The sequence below is a fragment of the Brienomyrus brachyistius genome, unplaced genomic scaffold, assembly GCF_023856365.1.
Source record: "Brienomyrus brachyistius isolate T26 unplaced genomic scaffold, BBRACH_0.4 scaffold68, whole genome shotgun sequence".
NCBI classification, from domain to species: Eukaryota; Metazoa; Chordata; class Actinopteri; order Osteoglossiformes; family Mormyridae; genus Brienomyrus; species Brienomyrus brachyistius.
The window spans coordinates 1294779-1316586 of NW_026042343.1; the positions used below are offsets into that span (position 1 = coordinate 1294779).

General features: G+C 42.5%; 1 protein-coding gene and 1 non-coding gene across 4 annotated transcripts in view; one reads left to right on the forward strand and one right to left on the reverse strand.

Moving 5' to 3' along the window:
• Positions 1-1101: 1101 nt before the first annotated feature.
• trnaq-uug (transfer RNA glutamine (anticodon UUG)) lies at positions 1102-1173 on the reverse strand. The gene has a single exon. It is a non-coding gene; the product is annotated as a tRNA-Gln (tRNA).
• Positions 1174-11056: 9883 nt separating this feature from the next.
• The window catches only part of LOC125725514 (vitamin D3 receptor A-like), a 30102-nt gene continuing 19350 nt past the window's right edge, over positions 11057-21808 (forward strand). The window contains exons 1-3 of one of the 3 annotated variants that reach the window (XM_049002473.1): positions 11061-11162; positions 11439-11645; positions 11876-11928. The gene's annotated coding sequence lies outside the window, so the exon portion shown is untranslated. Of the gene's footprint in view, positions 11163-11187; positions 11233-11438; positions 11646-11875; positions 11929-21808 lie in introns of those variants that run through there. The other 2 variants (XM_049002472.1, XM_049002474.1) reach the window with 2 other exon arrangements.

Sequence of the window (21808 nt, forward strand, 5' to 3'; positions counted from 1 at the left end):
GCTGCCTGTTTTGCACATTCTGTGATATGCTGTCCTCCTGCTGCCTTTCCGCTTGTGCCACCTGGCACAGGCAAGAGTCCGCCTCCTGACGAGCGCCGCTAGAAGTACTAGCATGCAAATGTCTCTGCTGTATTCTTCTAACGTTGCATAACATAAGAAAAACATGGGGCTGTATGGGAAGGTCTTTTCAGGCGTTATTTTCTGTGACGGAACTGGCAGTGTCACAGTATTTTTAAGTGTCATAGGCATGTAAAATCCTGGCAGTGCCTTTCACTTGCGCCTTTGCTTGTCTCCAACTTTAAAGACTTGGGTGGGCTCTTCTTTTAAGTATACTGGGAAAAAATTCAATAGAGACAGAATCACTGACAGGACTCCAGGCTGCAAAGCTCCAGAGTATATTGAGCAGAAGCTAACTGGTCAGTTAGGCGTATCCTCCATGGCTAAATGAAAGCATGCTGCATTCGTCAGCAGCGCCCGCTGCAGGCTCACTCTGCCACACTCTGCCCAAGAGGCATCGTGCAATTACTGATTGCTCCACAAGCAACTAAATAAAGCTTTCGGCTGTTCTTAGTCAGTGATTATATTCTATACTCTTAGTATGACACTACGTTTTGGCAAGGATAGTTACCTTTGAAGAAAGAGGACAAAAATAGACACACGTAAATATAATATAGGTTCGTGGTGAGCTTGGAGCTTATCTCAAGCCAAAAGGCAGGTTCCACCCTTGAAGGATGACCGTTTATCTAAGGACACACACAGCGCATCATTAAATGATATACTAGGGCTATCTATTAAAAAAAATTAAAAATTTTGTTAAAAGGACAGAATTAAATTAAACTAGCAAAATTATGCTGAAAGATTAATATAATGAAAGAATACCCTATAAACATAGTAGCAAATTACAAAAATCCCATCAGTCAAATGCTTTTCATTATTTCATATTGCATCTATAATAAACCCATATATTGCATTGCTGTTTGCGTAATACTGCGCTTATTCGGTTATTTATGAGTGAATTTGGCTGTTGTAGAGATCCAGCGGTGCAAAGTTTATTTTAGAAATTCTGAAAAATGTATTTATAAAGAGAAAAGAAAACGTATGAGGTCCCACCGAGATTTGAACTCGGATCGCTGGATTCAAAGTCCAGAGTGCTAACCATTACACCATGGGACCACGCACAACCGCATGTTTGAAAACTTATCTGATATAATTGTACGTTGTGTGTTTGCATATTTGCAAATATTGCATATACATGTATTGATATGTTATTATATGTAACGTTGTTTTATATATATATATATATATATATATATATATATATATATATATATATATATATATACATTTAAAAAAAACGAAAATGATTTCTGCTTAGGACTGAAGGATTTCCGTTTCCGATATTCGCTTCCTACAAATAAGTGATCGAGTACATATTGGCTGTGCATAAACTCGACAGAAGAACTCATCTTAACTTAGTTTTTTAAATCATTAAGGAATGTAAGAGGCATGTAATTAAACTTGCAATGTCACGAATTCTTACCTCTTACATTTAACGCAGTTCAAAGTCCCTACTGTTATGTAACCAGTATCATATCAGTTCGTGTCATATAATTAGTACAATACTTTTAAACTTCCTGTCCAGCTGTCGATTACGAATCATTGAGATTACAGTGTACAATATGATCGTATGACCGCGACATGTTTATTTTTTGTGCTGCTCGATTGGAAACGGAGGAACGCCATTACAGTGCTGAGCCAAAGCGGCAGAAAAGAGCCGTGCGCTGCGGAATCGAAGCTCCTTCATAGGAGAGCGCTTCTTCTCTTGCAAACTACAGTCTGTTCGCTTAACAGAGGACATTATACCACAGCTGGATGTTTCCAGAGGATTTTAATGACCCCTCTTGGTGCGATTAACGAATAAAACTATGACTTATTTCTCTAGCACTGAGACAGAATGCGTTAGGGAAGCATGGAAGATCTTGATTTCCCCCGACGCTTTTCGAGATTTGAACTGCTTAGAGTGTAAATTTATGTAACCACTTCCCCCTAAAATTACAGATGCCTTCCACAAAATGAAATATATGGGCAGTAAAGTATGTTCACTTAGAAACTACAGCCGCAGGTACCACCAAGGACTCACACTAACAGCCAGTGAATAATAAGATATAAATAATTTGGTAGTGTATTCGATGTCACAACATAAACAGTCCGGGTTCGAAGTAAACTGTATTTACTAAAACTTGGCAACAGCAAACAGAACGGCACGCTACATGCACCTTATGTCTGGCTCTCTTCATGCTGTTTCATGTATACTCAAAACACTGTGATCACTAGCGCCACCTAGCTTATAAACTTCATCCGCCCTGTGTGTTATAAAGTTCATCCATTTTCCAGGTTCATCCTGAACAGCGTCGTGGGGGATACATACATATTTTTTCCAACCACTTTACCAGCACAGGATTATAGATAGAGTGACAATTTAACCCAGAAAGTAATGTGGTAGGTGAACACAGTTGAATTTTGTTTTGGCTTGCCGAGGAGAACCCCCCCACCCCAAAAGAAAATCAATATGTATAATAATAACCAAGGGGATCCTCTCCGTGTTTAACTGAGGGGATGCCCCTTGAGCTCCTGCCCCTTAAAAAGTATGCTAAAAACACCAGTCCACCTAAATTTATGGAGTGCTTTTACCAGATATTTTTTCTCAGATTCATATTTCAGGTATTGCGGCAGTACATCATTGGATGATGATTACACATCTTCAGTGCCTCTAGGACACAATTTCTCCACAATGAAATTCTCTGAGCCCATTCAGGAATATCTTTGTTGTTATAATAACTACAGCCATTAGTATGGCATACTGTGGGAGTGATCTCTTTTAATTAACATTAATAATGTTGTTTTTTTTTTAGGTTTGTAACATTAACCTGAGGTCTTTCTCCTGAATGTACTATTTCAGTCCAGAAGAAAAGTACAGGCTTGTTTTCACTGAGGTTAGATATCACAGTTTCCAAGCTCCATGAATGATGGCATGTTTGTGCATGAGATAAAAATCTGCTTTATAAAAACTTGAACTATATTTTATCAATTGAGGGTAGCACTGTAGTTTCAGACATCCAGGATTGGGGATTAGACTCCCACCCGTACTTGGTATGTATGCGGTATGTCCTTCCCATATTTCAGAGGTTTCTTCCAGATACTCAAATTCCCTTCTGCAGTCCAAGAACACATGGGTGAATTGTTTCTAAATTGCCCATAGTGGGTGTGCCTTTTGATGACCTGGCATCCCATTTGGGCTGTTTACTTGCTTTGTGTTTGATGCTGCCTGGGATAGGCCCCAGAATCTCTGCAACCCTGAACTATTGTGTAAGCACACCAGAGTCCCGAGAGAAGTGAAATCCCCACAGACTATGAAGCACGAGCTGCATCGTCACTTTGACAGGAATAATGGGGACCTGTTGGAGAATGGGCCAATAGTATAGGTACCAGGAGTTTGGGAACGAAATGTGACAGGCCACTCCATAACTGGGTCAGCGATATATACCATGTTAGCACAGACAGTCCTCATATCCCATGTACACAGAAAGGGAGTAGGAAGCCCTCTGGAAATCTCCAGGAGGATTGGTCTTGGTGATATTGCTTCCCTAATCCAGGAATGCTGGTGTGTGGCAGCCCTGGACATACAATGTGCAAACAAGTTCACTTTGGTAAATCCTGCAGCTAGCCTGGCAGTTACTGGGATTGGACCACAACCCAGGGTCAGTAAGCAAGGGTCTATAGTGCTGCTTGAAATTTTGTGAACCTCTTGAGTAGTTTTGCTTTACCGTGATTTTCTTGTTTAATCATCGCCAGTTTTTATATATGAAATGTCAGGTTTATATTCATCAATTCCATATACCTATTTTGAGGGAACTGTATTAGTAGCCAACAGACTACGTGAAATATGGAATCAGAGCATTTGCAAAAGTAAGTGAAGCTGCGTTGATTAAGTCAAGTAGGAAATAGGTAATAGACTCAGGTGAAACGCATGTGGGTGCTGAAGGAACCAATTAAGCAGACCAATCACATGAAACATCGTTTTGAGCAGTGCTGATTAAAAGACAGAGAAAAACAACCAAACCACTCTCGTGCCAAGGCGTAAAGCACACAGATCAACAATGCCGAGATGAAAGGAGACATGCCAGGACATCAGGAAGAAGGTGGTGACAGCCCATCAGTCCGGGGAAAGCTACAAGACCATCTCCAAAGATTCCAGCTCCATCCATCCACTGCAGGACAAATCATTTACAAATGGAGGGGACTCAGCATCACTGCAACTCTGCCCAGAAGTGGACGGCCATCAAAAGCTTCATCAAGAAGCACCAGAAAAATGATAATTCAGGTAAAGGCCAACCCACACATCACCTCCAGAGAGTTGCAGACCTCTCTGCCAGCATTTGGGATAAATGTACATTAGGTGAAATGTATAATTAGGTGAAAAATGAATAGACATGGCATTCATGGGGGAGTTGCTAGAACGAAGACTCTGCTCTCAAGAAAATCCAAAGTTGCCCATTTAAACTTTGCCAGAGAGCACTCTGACCAATCAGAGGCCTTCTGGGAGTTCATTCTCTGGAGTGATGAGTCCAAAATTGAATTATTTGGCCACAATCACAGGTGCCATTTTTTGGAGAAAAGTCAACACTGCATATCAAGAAAAGAACCTCCTTCCTACAGTGAAGCACGGTGGTGGAAACGCGAAGGTCTGGGCCTGCTTCTCTGCCTTTGGACCTAGATGACTCCATATTATCCAGGGAACCATGAATTCCCAGGCTTGTCAACAAATTCTTGACCAGAATCTTCTGCCATCAGTCAGGCAGCTGAATCTGGGACGGAAGTGGATTGTGCAACAAGACGTTCCAAAGCATTCCAGCAAAACAAGGAATGGCTTAAGAGAAAGAAGATTTGCACTCATCTAGCGGGGGATACAGATAGATGTCCCTCCAACCTCTTTCAACTGGCTGAGTTCTGCAAGTAGGAATGTGCAAAAATCCCCAAAAGCAGATGTGAGATACTGGTTCATGGTTACAGAAGACATTTTTGACATCTTTGAAGTAATGGCTGCAATAGGAGGTACCACAAGCTACTGACTCAGCTACTTCACATACACAAGGCAGATTTTCTGTTTTTTTGAGAGATAAATTACTTTCGTTGAATAGATTATGAAAATATATCTCTTTTTTTCTGTGTGTCCCTTATTTGGAAGGTCTGCTTTACAAATTGGAATTTATATGTTTCATAAGATTATTTTAATTTATTTTTAGAAAACAACGACCATGTTTCAAGCAGCGCTGTATCGTACAGGTAAGGACTGTTCAAGGGACGGCAACACCCCTTTTAAAGGAGGTCTGTGGGTCTCGGAGGTCTAGATTGGGAAACAGTGCTACAGTATAGGCTGTCTAACAAAGATAACATTAGGAACTCACTTACTTTCTTCTCCCCAGCACAGTCCTAAGCTGAAATAGGGAAAACAGTCTGGTCCCCTGGTTGGGGCAATTAATAGCCACCAGCGGCATCCTGTTAGCACTCATTGTGGCCAAGCATGACGAAACAATGGTTACCATCTGCCTGTATGGTTCTTATTGCCCCCTGCTGGTGCACTGCGGATTCCTGGTGGATCATCGCATTACAATGTGTAAAGAAGCGTGGAAATATTCAAAATGTTGTTTCTCACTGAACTGGAAATTGTTTAACATTGAATTTATTCCATTTCTCCCAATCACTGTCACCATCATTAAATTCACTTTAAGACTTATTGTGGGGGGCATGGTGGTGCAGTGGTTAGCACTGTTACCTCACACCTCTGGGACCCGGGTTCGAGTCTCCACCTGGGTCACATGTGTGTGGAGTTTGCATGTTCTCCCCATGTCATGGTGGGGTTTCCTCCGGGTTCTCCAGTTTCCCCCCCACAGTCCAAAAACTAGGCTAATTGGACTTGCTAAATTGCACATAAGCCTGCATGTGAGAGTGAATGGTGTGTGAGTGACTGGTGTGTGAGTGTGCCCTGCGATGGGCTGGCCCCCCATCCTGGGTTGTTCCCTGCCTCATGCCCATTGCTTCCAGGATAGGCTCCGGACCCCCCACAACCCAGTAGGATAAGCAGTTTGGAAAATGGATGGATGGACTTATTGTTGCTCAAATTATTTTACAGTGCCTATTAACACACCCGAGATGAAGATTCAAAGTGTGTATTGGTCAGTGTTGGACATTTCAGGACCAGAAGCTACAAATCCAGACCAAGATTTTGTTTCTACCAATCAGTTGAGTCCTCTGTGACTGTGACTCTTAACTTCTCGACCGGAAATGACCAACACTGGTATCGGTAATTGCTGAGAACAAAGAAGAATGGTAATTTGTTGGACTTAATCGGCGTTTCGAGTTTTTCCAGTTTTCTGGTTACATGTTCAGAAAAACTTGTGCCACAGTTGCAGTGAAGGGGACAGCAGGACAATAGAGGGTAAAACGACAGTGCAAAGAAAAAAAGACAAGACAATGAAATGTAGGAAATGGAATGATAAATATGTCATAAATATGCAATAAGTAGGAGGTCCATGGGGAGAAGGATGTGCAAAATAATGAAATGCCAAAGTGGAATTGACAATAGTGTGTAATATAGTGCAGTGTGGCTGGGACAGATGCAGGTCAAAGGTTATTATCAAAACGATGGCTTGAGGAAAAGCTACCCCTGAAAGTTTACGTGGGCAAACAGTGAAATGAAATAGCATTTATCTAAGCTTTTAAAATGGGCTTTATGCAGAACACAGCAGTCTAATAGAAAAAAACAGCAATAAATAAATAAACTGATGTGCTGCACATACTGTGCTGTTCGACTAGGGCTGTGGGTATTATCGTACATCACCTAAGTTTAGATGCTCATGTAAACAGCTTACAGTGAAAGAATAACAATACTTTGATTGATATTGGTTTTTGTTCATGAGTTTTCAAACAAACAAACAATCAAACAAATAAAAGTATAATTCACCTCGTGTTAGAGTGAAAGTGAGTGACTCAGGTGAATGCTGTCGTTTATACTGATTTGTTCTACCTGCCCATCATCCCCTATGTTTGTAATTGCTGGTGTGATTTGTCTTGCTTGCTTTGCTTTGCTTGCATTGCAAGTTGCACTATCCAGCCTTTTCTCCTGTGTTTGACACAGTGAAACAGCAGTTTGACATTTCATACATATGGCACCGTTTCTTTTGTTGCTCTGCTTTTGCCCAGATAAAGCTCTGGTCCATTTTGAATTCCCCGAGTCATGTGGTTCTGATAGCTGAGCCGGCTGGATTTTACCCACAGAAAATTAACAAACGTTTAAGCTGTCATTGTTTTTTTTTTTGTTTGTTTGTGTTTAGTGAACACTGCAGTAAATGTGTGTGTGTGTGTGTGTGTGTGTGTGTGTGTGTGTGTGTGTGTGTGTGTGTTTTGGAGAATTTCTACAGTTCGTCATTACTGCGAGGAACAGAACTTAAACAGCTTTATCAAGTTATGAATTTCAAAAGGAAGATATGGTGAGAAAACTAAGTATATACAAAGATAAAGCTAAAATAAAATACAGAAAATGAATGCAATATTATTAGGATATTTATTGCCATTCCAATTATATTTATATTTTAGGATTTTTTTGAAACACAAGTTATTCATTAGGACAGAATGTTATCAGCAACAAAACACATGATCAGTGAGGCTGAAGTTCAGATACTCCCACTTTCCCAGTCCTGTGACCCATACAGCAATGAGGGGTACAGAATTATCAAATCAAACATTCGTCAGATCTAAGCAATAGCGGACTAATGCTTCCGGGCCTTTATATCTACAACATCCCACCTTAAAACAGAAAACATGGTACATAATCTTACATCTGTACAAGGCTCAGAGCCAAGGTACATGGCAACAACAAAGCAACGAAATACAGGGAGATTAAAACCTCCTGTGTATAATGATTTAATTATTTAAAACAAACAAATTTACATTACAGTTAGATGCTTCCCCTCGTATCTCCCTGTCAGGCTCAAAAAACACTGCAAAAAGAATTTCCAGAGGGTTCTAAAATTTGTCTGAACTAAAACACATCAAGCAAACATTTTTTCAAGAGGAAAAAAGTGTTTCATGCTATAAACAGATGATTCCATTTGAGCAATGTCCTTTTCCTCCCCCCCCCCCCCCCCCCCCAAAAGAAAAAGTTTTTTTTTTTTTATCTCCTCCTCCCCCTGTTTACCTCTCTAAGGCGAGTCTGACTGGCCAATAGCAGTGCTGCTGAGGACAGGGGGAAGATGAAATCGCATCCCACTGAGATGTCACAGAAGCAGATTAACACTGTTGCTGCCAAAAAGTCGAGCTTCTCGCAGGTACCAGCTGGTGGAAAATTCACACTATTAACACACTTTTATGCATTATATATTTTATATATTTTTGTAGCTCAATGCATTCTCCTTCGCATCACCAAAACATATACACTGCCACAAAACATTAGTCACACTAATGTTTATAATTACTCCTGATCTTCAACATTCCACAGAGAACAAGTACAAAAATGAGTAAGTTTAAGATGAGCGGAATACTTTTGTTTTGATTCAATCAGATTAATGATTCAGTCATTAATGTTTGTTTTTGACTGAGTGTATGTCAGGCAATAAAACCTAAAGCTGTAAATGATGGCAAAAATGTTTCAGGATTGTTTCGATAATGGTGGGTGTAAAACCAGGGTGTTATTTTATAATTATATGCAAAATACTTTATGTAACATCCAGGGAATGAATCACATCTAAACTCCATCCTCTTTCTGTTTTTCAAGTAATGTTTCGTTATTGTAGCAGCTATGAGTTGACAGACAAACACATGACGAACAAACCAAAATGACTTCACTCACCCAATACCTCACATTCACTTTAATTAATCTTCTTGTGTTCTTTTTTACTTTAATGGTGGAAAACCTCTATTACTAATCAGTTCTGTATCAGCAAAAGTTAGTACTACCATTCAGCTGGTCACTAGAAACAATTCATCTAGCTAAGCATGACTAACTCTATTGGCAATGTCTTTTTTCAGTAATTTGTAAAATGCTATTGCAAATACCTCGATTTCATATATCTGACGTTACACAGAATCCACAGAATGAATTTCCAAAACTCAGTAATGCATGTAATACTAGACTCCTGTAAAATTGAATTTTAAAGATACATATATTATAATATTAATTGTTTTTTTTATCAAGAATTTACACAAAAATGGAATAAAGGGAAAATATTTTTAACTGGTAGTTAAATATTACTGATTATAGTGTATTAATTTTTGCTTTAATATTGTTACTAATTTTTTTATTTGTCTATATAATGCAGATAGAAACACATGGGACCAGGAGGGTGTAGAAGAGATTTAGCTTTATATTTCTTTAACATTTAATGTCATGTGTGTATATATGTCAATGTTAAACAATCAAAGAAACAAACAAACGCACACGCATATACAATGTAATTTTTATATCTACCTGGTCCCATGATTTCACTGACTTCCTGTCATTCTTGAGTTAAAAGCAGGGGAGAAATAACCTGCCTGGCCTCTGTCACCTTCTTCACGTCTGTCGCCACCCCTTCATTACTAATGAGATGCGTCCAGTCGGCTGTGTTACAGCACAGAATAGTTACTGTCTCTTCTCCTTTTTTAAACGTATTTGCAATGACTGCTTGAAGATCAACGATAACACGAATAAATGCAACTGTCTCATTTGTTCCTTCCCCTGAATATATATGGTTGTATATGTATTTTTTGACATATACATGAATTGTCACATATCTTTTATTAATAATTTATTTATATACATATATTTTTTGCAATATGTACTTATCTTCTAAGCTGATGGTGAGTAATACTGATATTTAAACTTTGCATTTTACCTTCTACAAACTTCTGTGTGGGTTAAAGGGGGGGGGGGGGGGGGGGGGGGGGGAGTGGTGCTTTTGAGAAAAACAAAACGGCAGGGGGGCCTCTTTCCTGTTCCTCTGTTCCCCTCAGTGTTTGCACAGCAGAAATATCCCCACAGAAACTGCTGTGACAGGACACCCCCAGCACACACACTGCTACACTCAATGTCCAGCAGACCACATGATTTACTTTGATTCTCGCATTCCGTAAAAATAATTCAGATGTTTCAAATATAGGAATAAGATATTTGACTTTGCAATGGTGAACGGAACTCATTGTATTTTTTTCACCTGTCTTTCCTTTCATGAGATTCATTCAGATGAATCACATCAGTTTCAGTGTGCTAATTCAGTCTATACTGTGCTTAAATCCTGACCTCTACAACATTCCCTTAATTAAATAACTGCACTGTAGTACTTGCGGAGAAACTGTGTTTGAGCATTCTGAATTTATTTATTTTTGATCTGCAAATGTAACTATCTGTTTAAAAACACTGCAAAATGTTCATTGTATTACAGCATGCATGGTGATCGAATTCATGGGTCATGTTATCTTTAACCCCAGCCATACCATACATACTTGTAGAGCAAGATAAACATTCCAGACACTCCTATACTATTTGCAGACGAAAAAAAATATTTAATTGTAATGTAACTAATTTATTTCTGTGCTTTTTAAAAATACATAAAAGTGTGACATGCGGTTTGAAACAGCTATTGGAATTATAATTATGTATGTATGTAAGCAGTATATCTGTATGCATAGGTAAATTTGTGCAAAATGCACATTTTGTGTGTGTGAGGTTTAGCGCGCCCTGAAGTTTTCCTTTAAGGTCTAAATCAATGCTGTCATTTAAACTTCACGAGGGCAGAGTTGTTTACCTCTTCGCTGCGTGTGACGTCACGACACACCCCTAATTCTGGCGTAGGAGGGAGTCGCCCCCCTCATCCTGGCCCCACCCCGCATGTGCCTACGAGCCATTCGCCTCGTTGGAGCGCATCGCGTCCGCGACGCGCCGACGGCCAATCGTATTGCAGTGTGGGTCGCCCGTGCTCCTCCGATTGGCTGTCGGCGCGTATGATAACGGGCACAGCGGATCCACGCAGTGGGAGGGAGGCGAAGGGGGCGGGTCAAGAGTTCTGCAAAATTATGTTCATGTATTTAGGGGTTTAAGCTGAAGAAATAAGCTCTCCGGCCGAATAAACGTGAGTCTGAGTTGTGTTTTTCTTTTCACCCACCTCTGCTCAGTTGCGCTGTTTGGCATGCCATCTCACAGTAAGGCAGCGGTCATGAATCTGTAGTTTGCGTGTGTACAAATAATAGCGAAAATAATAATACTGATAATACTGAGAGAGATAAAGGAAAGCAGAAAGCCATCGTACCTTGCAGCTAGCTAGATATCTGGGTCAGTCGGACGACTTAACTGCGTCCAGCTAGTCGTGTTATTTAAAAACTGTCGTTTTCCATACTTTCTTTTCAAGGCGGCCCGAAATAATGCAGATACGACGGGGTGAGGCGAGGCGAGGCTAGCCCGCTTATCTACGGACGGGCTCGATTTAAACAAAAAAAAGAAGACAAAGTTGAAGCCGTAACCCTACACGGAAAAGAGGCGGTTGGCTCGCGGGGAGGGGAAACCCGGCCAAGCGTCAGGACGCGACCCACTGCGCGCTTCCAGTGGCATAGTCCAGGTGGCCAAGAAGTTCGCGAACAGGGGATGAACCACGTTGGCTTGTTTGGTAACAGGCTTCGGCGTATTCTAGCGACGCCGCAGGTTAACTAACCCTGTTTAGCGCAGAAGTTGCGGCTGATCGCCACCCCACCCCCCCGGAATAAAGCAGGCGTGACCCGCGGCTCGGTCCCCGCTACACTCGCTTCGGCCGTCTTCGCTCATTCATTGACGTGCGCTTTTTGCTGACAGGTGAAACTCGCCAGTACCAGTCCGGTCGGACAGGAGTCATGACTGAGCCGCAGGTGAGCGCTCGTCCTTCGCTTTTGTCCCAACTACTCATTTCCGTAACCATGTTTACGGCAGTTCAGCCGTAAGTGAACCGCGGCTCGCTGGTTGCGATGTGGTCGAGCAGCGTCACATGGGGGTCGTCCACTGGTTTAGGTGTATGCTTTATTTTAAAATCATCCCCCCCCCACATTTCTGGGAAGATGTAGGTTTCCCGTGCGTCATTTACAAACATTTATTCAGCTGCTGAATCAATGCGACAAATTTGTGATTTTCCCATTTGCAAAATTTCTATTTGGATATAATATTTTACTATTATGACATATGTTTCGAGAAAATTGCCATCATTTTTATTTTGGCTTTCACAGTCTATGAGGTCAAGTTGAAGTACACTTCAGTACGCAGTACACCGATGTGTTAAAAACAGCAATGTGTTATATCGCTGTTATTTTAATATCTCACTTTAGGATCACCAGAGCTTTTGATGAAATTGATGGGTAGATTATTATTAGACATATATGTATTGCTTAAAAAATATCAGTAATACCCTTCATTGCCTCATGTCGTACAAATTGCTTTATTCAGTGATGTTTTTGTTTCAGGTAATTTGTAGGTCTCCCTAAATCCAAAGCATTTAATGTTCTATTAGTTGGCTGTGCTTCCACACCATTACAATGTTTCCAATTCATATATCATGATATTACACTGAAACAGCCAGTATCTACCCTGTTTTAAGCAGCTAGACCAAGGGTGGGCAGTCTTACCCAGAAAGGGCCGGAATGTATGTGAGTTTTCGCCGCAGCTCCCTAATTAGAGAACTGATTGGCTGAAGAGTCTTCAAATGGTAAATGGTAAATGGACTGCATTTATATAGCGCTTTTCTACTCCTACGAGTACTCGTAGCGCTTTACATTTTATGCCTCACATTCACCCATTCATACACACATTTATACACCGGTAGTGGAGGCTGCCATGCAAGGTGATAACCTGCTCACCGGGAGCAATTTGGGGTTCAGCGTCTTGCTCAAGGACACTTTGATGGGGTCAGGAGGAACCAGGACTCGAACCTGCAACCCTCCAGTTGCTGAACGATAGCGCTACCTCCTGCGTCACCATCTTCCCCATCTTCACACCTGGGTTTGGACAGCTGACCTACAGGTTACCCCAAATGCCTGCATAGACACCGGCCCGTTGTAGATAAGATCGTCCTCCCCTGGCCCAGAGACATCACTGGGTGGCTGTCATTTAAGTATGGACAGGGGTGGTGCGATTTATTGACAAGCTATGCTAAAAGCACTTTAACTATTAAATCATTGAAACATCATGACAGATAGAATTGCTATTTTAGGCCAGTGTCATAACCCGATTTCATTTGCTTGCCTTCGTATGGTATTGTCATGGTGACAGTGGGAAGGATGTGACTCCTGATGTTCAAGCTATGAAACAGTGATGCTGTTGGATAATTCTAGTTATTTTATTTAAGCTGTTAAATGCTCACAATCAACGCGGTCATCGTGCTATAGTTCTATAATCGATGAAGTTGTTTGGGAAGAATCTGATTACTTAGCTGAGGAAATAATACAATGATTTCATCAAACTTCTTTTGTTACTGCCAGGGACAAATTATACCTTTTAATATGGATTGTAATGTTGTTTAGATTCGTGGGTTAGACTGGTATCCTGTGAGGCGTCTGAAATTGGATTTGCACACCATTGCTTTCCTTTCTGCCGAGCAGGCTGTCTGTAATGCTTGTCGAAAGAGTGTGATTGCCAGAATAACGGGAAGAGCTGAGGAATCTTCAGGGGAAGACACTATCGGATGGTTAGTTTTCCATGTGGTCCGGTTTGTTTGCCTCATGCAGGCTGTGTCGCGTCGGGTGTGAGAGGCTTTGGCGGGAGCTAAACGTGAGGTGAGGCCTTTTAAATGCACGTGTGTCCTTGATGAGAAGATTTGAGTGAGATATATCTGGCCTTCGGTCAACTCACTGCGGCACCAGCGCTGTTAGCCTCTCTCTCTCTTTGCGTCCTTCGGCCGGTGGCTGTGGAAAGATAGGCTCATATTTATACTGACTGTGTCTTTGAAGAGGCCCTACTTTAGGGGTGTCTGCTGCTGCAGCTCATGGTCGGTTCAGGGAAGCGGTGGGGGCTTTGTCAACGAGATGGAGGAGGCCCCCCCCCCCCGCACACCCCCAGGCTTGGGTGTCACAGTCATCCGCCCGGATATAGCAAGTCCACTGATAATCCATGTCTGCTCTTTGCTGGGTAGAGGAAGCTAGAACGCTACACTACCAGCTCTGCCTCCTGAACTTCTTTTATTCTTGTGTTTGGAGGCAGCGCAGTATAAATCTGGAGCCAGACACAGTGCTTCACTGTGCTTAGCGGGTCATTTGAGGTCTGCATGCTGCAGATTTGTTTTATGTCTGTGCTTGTAGTGAATTGGCCAAAGGTATGCAGTAAAACACAGCGTCTGCATTTTCCCTTATTCACCCCCCCCCCCCCATTTTCTCTGGAAATCTGGGTGGGAGAAAGCAGGTTTCTGGCAGTTTGAAAAATGATGTGATGCAGTATGTAATGATATGTTTAAACTTCGGTTACGGCTCCCTTTTTTGTGCTTTTATAAGTATAGGGGTGCTTCTGTCGTTCAGTTTAAAAGTTTTAAACGCGCAGCCCGCAGCCTGTTGCTCACATTCTTTAAAGCTGCGACGGGTTTTTCCTCAGCCCAAGAATGTGTTCGCTGCTAGCGTATACATTTGGTACTTATTTGAACACGCCCTTTGCGCTGGAGCTCATGTGCAGATCAGGAGCTCTAAGGTCCGGCATCATGGTGTCGGCGTCTCAAGAAGCACGGTGCCGGGTTATTTGTTTGTGTGGAAGCGGCGTGGAAAGCAGCTCATGATTCAAGGCCAGGGGTCCTTTTGAGAAGCTTTCAGAAGCTTGCTGACCCACGTTGGCGAGGCAGCGGGTATAATTGTGTCTTCCAGATGGAAATGAAATGCATCTATCCAGAGCATTGACAGAAGATAGCTTCATTTAGAAATAAAAGTGAGGAAATTCTTAATTGCAGTGGAAGTGCATGCGTTCTTAGCAAGGTCTGAAATGTGATAATGTGCTAATCTTTCTGAGTGCGAGCAGCATTATTTTATCTGGATATTACCTAATGTTTTACTCTCACATCGTACCGTTTCGTAAGATTTTCGGCAGAGATTGTAAACGATGAAAAAGGAAGTGGACTTTAAAGGGCAATGGAGATTCTTTTCCGTAATATCATCGCTGTAAATCCGGCAGCATTTCTTGGATTTTCATATCCTTTTCTTGCAGAAAATGTCCAGAATGAGAAGTACTTTTTAAATATTATTATTATATAAAAAAAGAAGTCTTATTTTTCCAATCGTGTCTGTGAGAGTTTTCGCACATTAATAGACTGTGTGTAAGTGGATATCACCTCCAGTGCTTAGCAGTCTGATTCATTTTGACATATATTTCTGCAGCATCGACACAGCCTAGCACAGACTGGGAGGAGCTTTTGCTTTGCAGTCACATGTGTTTTGGGGGCGTGACCTGTTAGCTTCAGCACCTTCCGCTTGTTCTCCGCCTTCCATGCGTGTCTGGTGGGCGGCTGGCCGTGACGTTGGGAAGGGGCGTCGACTGTCGATAACGAGGGTCACAGAACCGGAACCCAGCCACTGACACTGAAAGGGCATTTTGAAGGTGGCAGTTGCTAAGGTTTTCATGGCTGCCAGTACAGAATGGGTCTCTTCCCTGCACGCTGGCTTGCCTTGATGCTGTGCTTCTGATTTTCTGCATAGTAAAGATTTTTAAATCACCTTAAAAAAAAATTCACTTGTGGCACAGTGGTTTGACACAAGCACAGCAGAGATGAATCTGACGAGGAAAAAAATGGGGACAGGGGCTCCTTTAAGGAGTGAAACTTCTCCTGCTTCTCTTCAGCTGAGCCTGTGTAATGTGCTAGCAGGTCAGTCTGTCCGAACAGAGCCAGCTGAGTTTCACTAGCACACAATTCGTGATCAGTCACCACAGAAAAGCAGAAGATGCCCCAGGCCCATCCCTGTGCGATGCCTTTGTGTCCTGCTAGCTCATGCAGTCCAGTACTTCGTTTCGTATTTTAATTTTTCGTACAGCTTTTTGGTCACTATTCTAAGAGTGCTTTCTGGGGAAATGGAGTGTGATTCTGTATCTTCCAAAGATGCCTTAAAGGGTGGAGTGTGAAGTTCTTTCACAAGGTCCCTACCGAACTGATTGCTTTCTTTGTACATAATAGGTCATAGGCCAAACCTGGAAGATGGTGGGTGGGTAATGGGGGGAATGTTCTGGCCAGTTGCGGGCTGATGATGGCTGTAGACACGTTGCTTTGTGAGCGGCGGAGGACTAAAGTGTCCAGCTGAGCAAATGCCCTTGAATATATCAACCCCCAAGCCACACAAAAAAATAACAGCCGGACAACTCTGTGTTCAGTCTCGCAGAAGGCCAGCGGTTTGTGGAAGGAGCTAAGCCGGATGACGCCTAGCCCTGACTCGGCCTCCTTCCAGAACGTTATGAGACGGGTGGCCTTCATGCGTGTTCTACCTTAAGTGAAAGTGCTTCCGGCGTTCCTGCCTGGAATTGCGAAATGAAATAAAAAAATAAAGAAACAGAAGTGGTGTGATACATGCTGGACGGCAAAAGATGAGCATCGTTCACTGCCAAGCGCTGAGCTGCTTGTTTTCCTGCCTTTCTTTTGGTTAATTCACACCAGAATTGTAGACCAAAGGGGAATTTCTCAAAAATGATGCATCACTCTGAAGTAATACATAGAGAAAGTGAATATAGATATAGACACAAACACGCAGACATGCTGTATTGTGTTATATATGTGTATATATTCCCAGAGTTCTCAGTTCTCTTTAAGTTGAATAAAATATCTGTAAAATACTTGGCAGATTTTATTTTTCAGTTAATTTCATCCTCAGTCTTATAGTAATCTGGAAGCGCATGTTGATAAGAATGGTCTCACATTGCAAGTCACACGTTCAGAAGTGAAAGTCATCTCATTAAGTTGTTTTTCTTTTTTTTATTATTATTTCATATCAAAACCATTAAACCAGACATCATATTACTTAAGCAGACAGTTTATGGGAACTTAGCGTCTTATAACTGGGTATTATGATTAAACTGCCTGGCTAAACTTAAGACCCATAAATTACCCATAAATGAAATATATCAGGTAAATGAACTGTGCTTTGGTATGGGAAGGGAGAGGCTAAAGCTGAGTGGGCACATTCACAGGCCACTGCAATGCTCAAGTGCGCCCCCTGTCTGTAATGGCAATATTAACACAAAATGGCACAAAAATACCTTCTGCTGTCACCAGTGGTTATGACTTAAACCTATAAATGGGGCTTTTTGTTTATCCATCTACACTGTGTGCCGCCGACTTTATATAAATGCAGACCGCCACTTTATTAGGCACACCTGGCTAGTACTGGGTTGGACCCCCTTTTGCCTTCAGAACTGCCTTAATCCTTCGTGACATAGATTCAACAAGGTACTGGAAACATTCCTCAGAGATATTGGTCCATATTGACATGATAGCATCACGCAGTTGCTGCAAATTTGTCGGCTGCACATTTATGATGCAAATCTCCCGTTCCACCACATCCCAAAGGTGCTCTATTGGATTGAGATCTGGTGACTGTGGAGGCCATTTGAGTACAGTGAACTCATTGTCATGTTCAAGAAACCAGTCTGAGATAATTCGAGCTTTATGACATGGTGCATTATCCTGCTGGAAGTAGCCATCAGAAGATGGGTACACTGTGATCATAAAGAGATGGACATGGTCAGCAACAATACTCAGGTGTGCTGTGGCGTTGCAACAATGATCAATTAGTACTAAGGGGCCCAAAGTGTGCCAAGACAATGTCCCCCACACCATTACACCACCACCACCAGCCTGAACCGTTGATGCAAGGCAGGATGGATCCATGCTTTCATGTTGTTGACGCCAAATTCTGACCCTACCATCCGAATGTCGCAGCAGAAATCGAGACTCATCAGACCAGGCAATATTTTTCCAATCTTCTATTGTCCAATTTCGGCGAGCCTGTGGGAATTGTGGCCTCAGTTTCCTGTTCTTTGCTGACAGGAGTGGCACCCGGTGTGGTCTTCTGCTGCTGTAGCCCATCTGCCTCAAGGTTCGACGTGCTGTGCGTTTGGAGATGCTCTTCTGCATACCTTGGTTGTAACGAGTGGTTATTTGAGTTACTGTTGCCTTTCTATCAGCTCGAACCACTCTGGCCATTCTCCTCTGACCTCTGGCGTCAACAAGGCATTTTTGCCCACAGTACTGCTGCTCACCTGATGTTTTCCCTTTTTCGGACCATTCTCTGTAAACCCTAGAGATCGTTCTGCGTGACTATCCCAGAAGATCAGCAGTTTCTGCAATACTCAGACCAGCCCGTCTGGCACCACCAACCATGCCACGTTCAAAGTCACTTAAATCACCTTTCCTCCCCATTCTGAAGCTTGGTTTGAACTGCAGCGGTTCGTCTTGACCATGTCAACATGCCTAAATGCATTGAGTTGCCACCATGTGATTGGCTGATCAGTAATTTGCGTCAATGAGCAGTTGGACAGGTGTGTCTAATAAAGTGGCCGGTGAGTGTATATCTATCAGTAAGTGATCCTGGAGCCTATCCTAGAATGTACAAGATACGCACATACTCATACACCAGTCTACCCAACTTCAAGTTTTTAGACTGCTGGAGGAAACTTGCATGATCACAAGGAGAACATGCAGACTCCACATACGCTGAGCCCTGGAGGTTTGGGAGTATAATACTGCCACCTGAAATAAACATCACTACTAAAGAAATTAGGAACAAAGGAAAGGCCGTGAGAAGTCATTGTTTAATAACTAACAATCGTGCAAATTCCAGAATGGCAAGCCGTAGTTTAAATGTCGCAAAATATCAGCATGCTTGTTGGGGTCTTTCTGGGTGATCGTCAAACACAAAGGAGGGTTTCCTGTTGACGTTAATTTATGTATAGTCAGGAAAGATGGAGCTCCTATGCGGATATGGTTAGATGTATTGTGCGCCCTGGAGCTGTTATTAATTAAACATGCAACACATTTATTTATGCATCGATTACGTTTTCAAAATTAATGTACTATGTAATCACACAGAAACCAACGTCCACTGGCAGGAACGTTTTCACTTGAGGCTTTAAGCTGGTTACAAGCTTTCGGGAGGCGTGGCCTACTGGGTTTGTAATACCAGATGGTTTCGCCTGTCCCTCCTTTCCCTGCATTCTGTGTAAATCACCGCTTTGTTTTGTTTGAACTCCCCCCCAGTAAACTGGTCCATGCCTGACCCCACGTGGGGCGCCGTGCTGTTTTGCTTTCTTTTGACCCCGACTCATCCGCACCTCATTTTTAATTTTGCTTTACTGCACGAGCATTTCATTCATCTGAAGCTGTTGTCCAAGGGAATCCTGCCTGGTTCACAGCTGGATGCCCAGGAAACAACAGCTGCCTGGGGAATAAAACTTTAATAGATACAGTCATACTGAAATAATGCATTCTGCTTGGGATTCTGTGGCTGTATTTTAGTGAAGAGGACCAGGTATGATTTGTGGCTGTTTAGACCACACTGGCTGCAAACTGTCCAAGAGCCCCTTTTCCACTGAGGGCTGCATAAATCACGGAGCGGTGAGGGGCCGGACAGGCTTAATTAATCAGCTGCATTGATCTCTCACTAAAGGCGTGATCGTAGAAGCCTCCCTTATTGTGCACCCTACCATAGCTTTTCCTTATTTTTATTGGGTGAAGGAACAGGTGTTGGGGGGGGGGGGGGGGGGGGTCGGGATGATGATTGAACCCATGTTTGTACAGGAGCTGTAATGCCTCACAGGAACGAACGTGCCACTAAGCCTGCAGGCCAGAGTACCTCGCCGGGTACCAAACGCAGAGCCCTGTCAGACACTCTCCTGTTACCCTCTTACTGTGGTCACTTTGGCGTTTCTTTCGTGGCCGGCATTTATGCAAGCATCTTTTGTGAAAAAATGTTTATTGAAAAATAACCTTGAACACAGTGCTCCAGTGGTTTAGTTTTATTACTTTGATGAGCTGCAAACAAACTTTTTTGGGATATCAGAATCTCAGTTATGTACAATTCTAATGATAATCGTTATTTGCATCATTATCATCATTGACGAATGAAATAATAAAAAATACATAAAATAAATAATTGTGGTCCACTGAAATGTTTGAAATTTACCACATAGTAGCGCTCTATGTCTATGTCAGTCCCCCCCCCCCCCCCCCCCCCAAAGCCTCCTTCCTGGTGTCACGCGTGGCCCCCAGCAGTTTTCTCAATGGCCTGTTTTCGGACTCCCCCATCTGCCACCAATATAGCATCCGCATCAAAACACAGCGGACATTGTTGTCCCAAATGCCGCGTTTCATGCAGAAGTGACGTCATCTTTTTGCACAAGTGGACCACTATTCTGTACCCCGGTCCTCCCGCAGTTTTGGCCGCACGGTACTGGTGATTTTTTTTTTTCTTTTTGCCAAGATAAGCAGAAGATAATAAGGAGAGAATCAGCAAACACAAGCCTGGTCGTGAACAAACTGATTATTGTCACGTCTTCAGCTCCGCCTGCTGGCATCGCGGCCCGATGGTACCTTCCGCGGAGCTGCAGCGTTTTCGGACCCCCATCTTTAATGGCCCTCCTTCGGCGGCACTTCGCTGTGGTTTCGGAAAACTGTAAGCTGCGGTGGCCCAAATTTGAATTTCATGTTTGAGGAATAGTTCGCCAAACATGGAAAGTAAACAGTTCTAATTTAGTGCCGGGTAGGAACACTCTCTGCACTCAGAAGATCCCGACGGCATCAGCTAATTTAGGATTTGGAACTAATCGGGTTTGGAGACGCGAACCTCGTCAAGGACATTGCCGAGTTGAAGCCCCTTCTCTGCTGCGTGACTGCAATTCGAGGAACAAAAGGACTTTATAGCATATTTTGATTCTCCCTTTTTGTTTAGTGGAAATATGAGTTATAAAATACACAGTCGATATAGTTGGATTATTTACAGTAACTGTTTTATGAGTCCATTTATCTTCTTGCTGCCTTGTGTTTTTCCAATCTTGTTTCAGTAAATCCAGCAGTTGTGTTTCATTTTACTAAAAAGAGAATTGTTTACAAGCTGTGAAGGAAAATTGAGCGTTGTACATAATTGTAGATAGATTTTCCTGGGGAGATGCAATTACGGCTTCTAGTATAAAAATGATGAAAGCTGAACTTAATTTTTGGTTCGGAATGAGGTACATCGAGATACAACTGAATTGACATAACACAAAAATTCCATAAAAACGTAGAGAACATGGTCTTGCTTGTTAGACGGGTCCACTTTGTACTCATTAATGTATTGGAGATTCTCCATTCAGGTTTTGATTGTTGTAATGGTATTAAAGTACTTTTATTCGGTAGAAACAGTGCGAGTTCAGTACTTTGTTCTCTGCTGGCGTCATCTCTGAGTTTCACCTCGTTTTAGATAGTGCTTGTTCCCCAATCCACGTTGTGTTGGGGGTGTGGATCGGGCGGGCCGGCTCCCCCTCAGAATATGGTGCCTTAATGGACCCCCCTCCCCCCCGTGTCACCAAGTGGGTTGACCAGCCCTGTCTGACTTCCCCACTATGACCTACTGTGGGTTAAACATTAATTCCACAAAGTGCTAGACCTGTCCTTTCCTCTATGGAGTGAATATACAGGACTGTGACACTATTGCGCCTAATTCCTGCGTTTGCCTGGTCTTACTTGGAAACATGAGTGGAAATGGGTCACTCTCTGTGAGTATGAGTCATTTTATACTTCAGACACTGGGGTAAACCTGCTTCCAA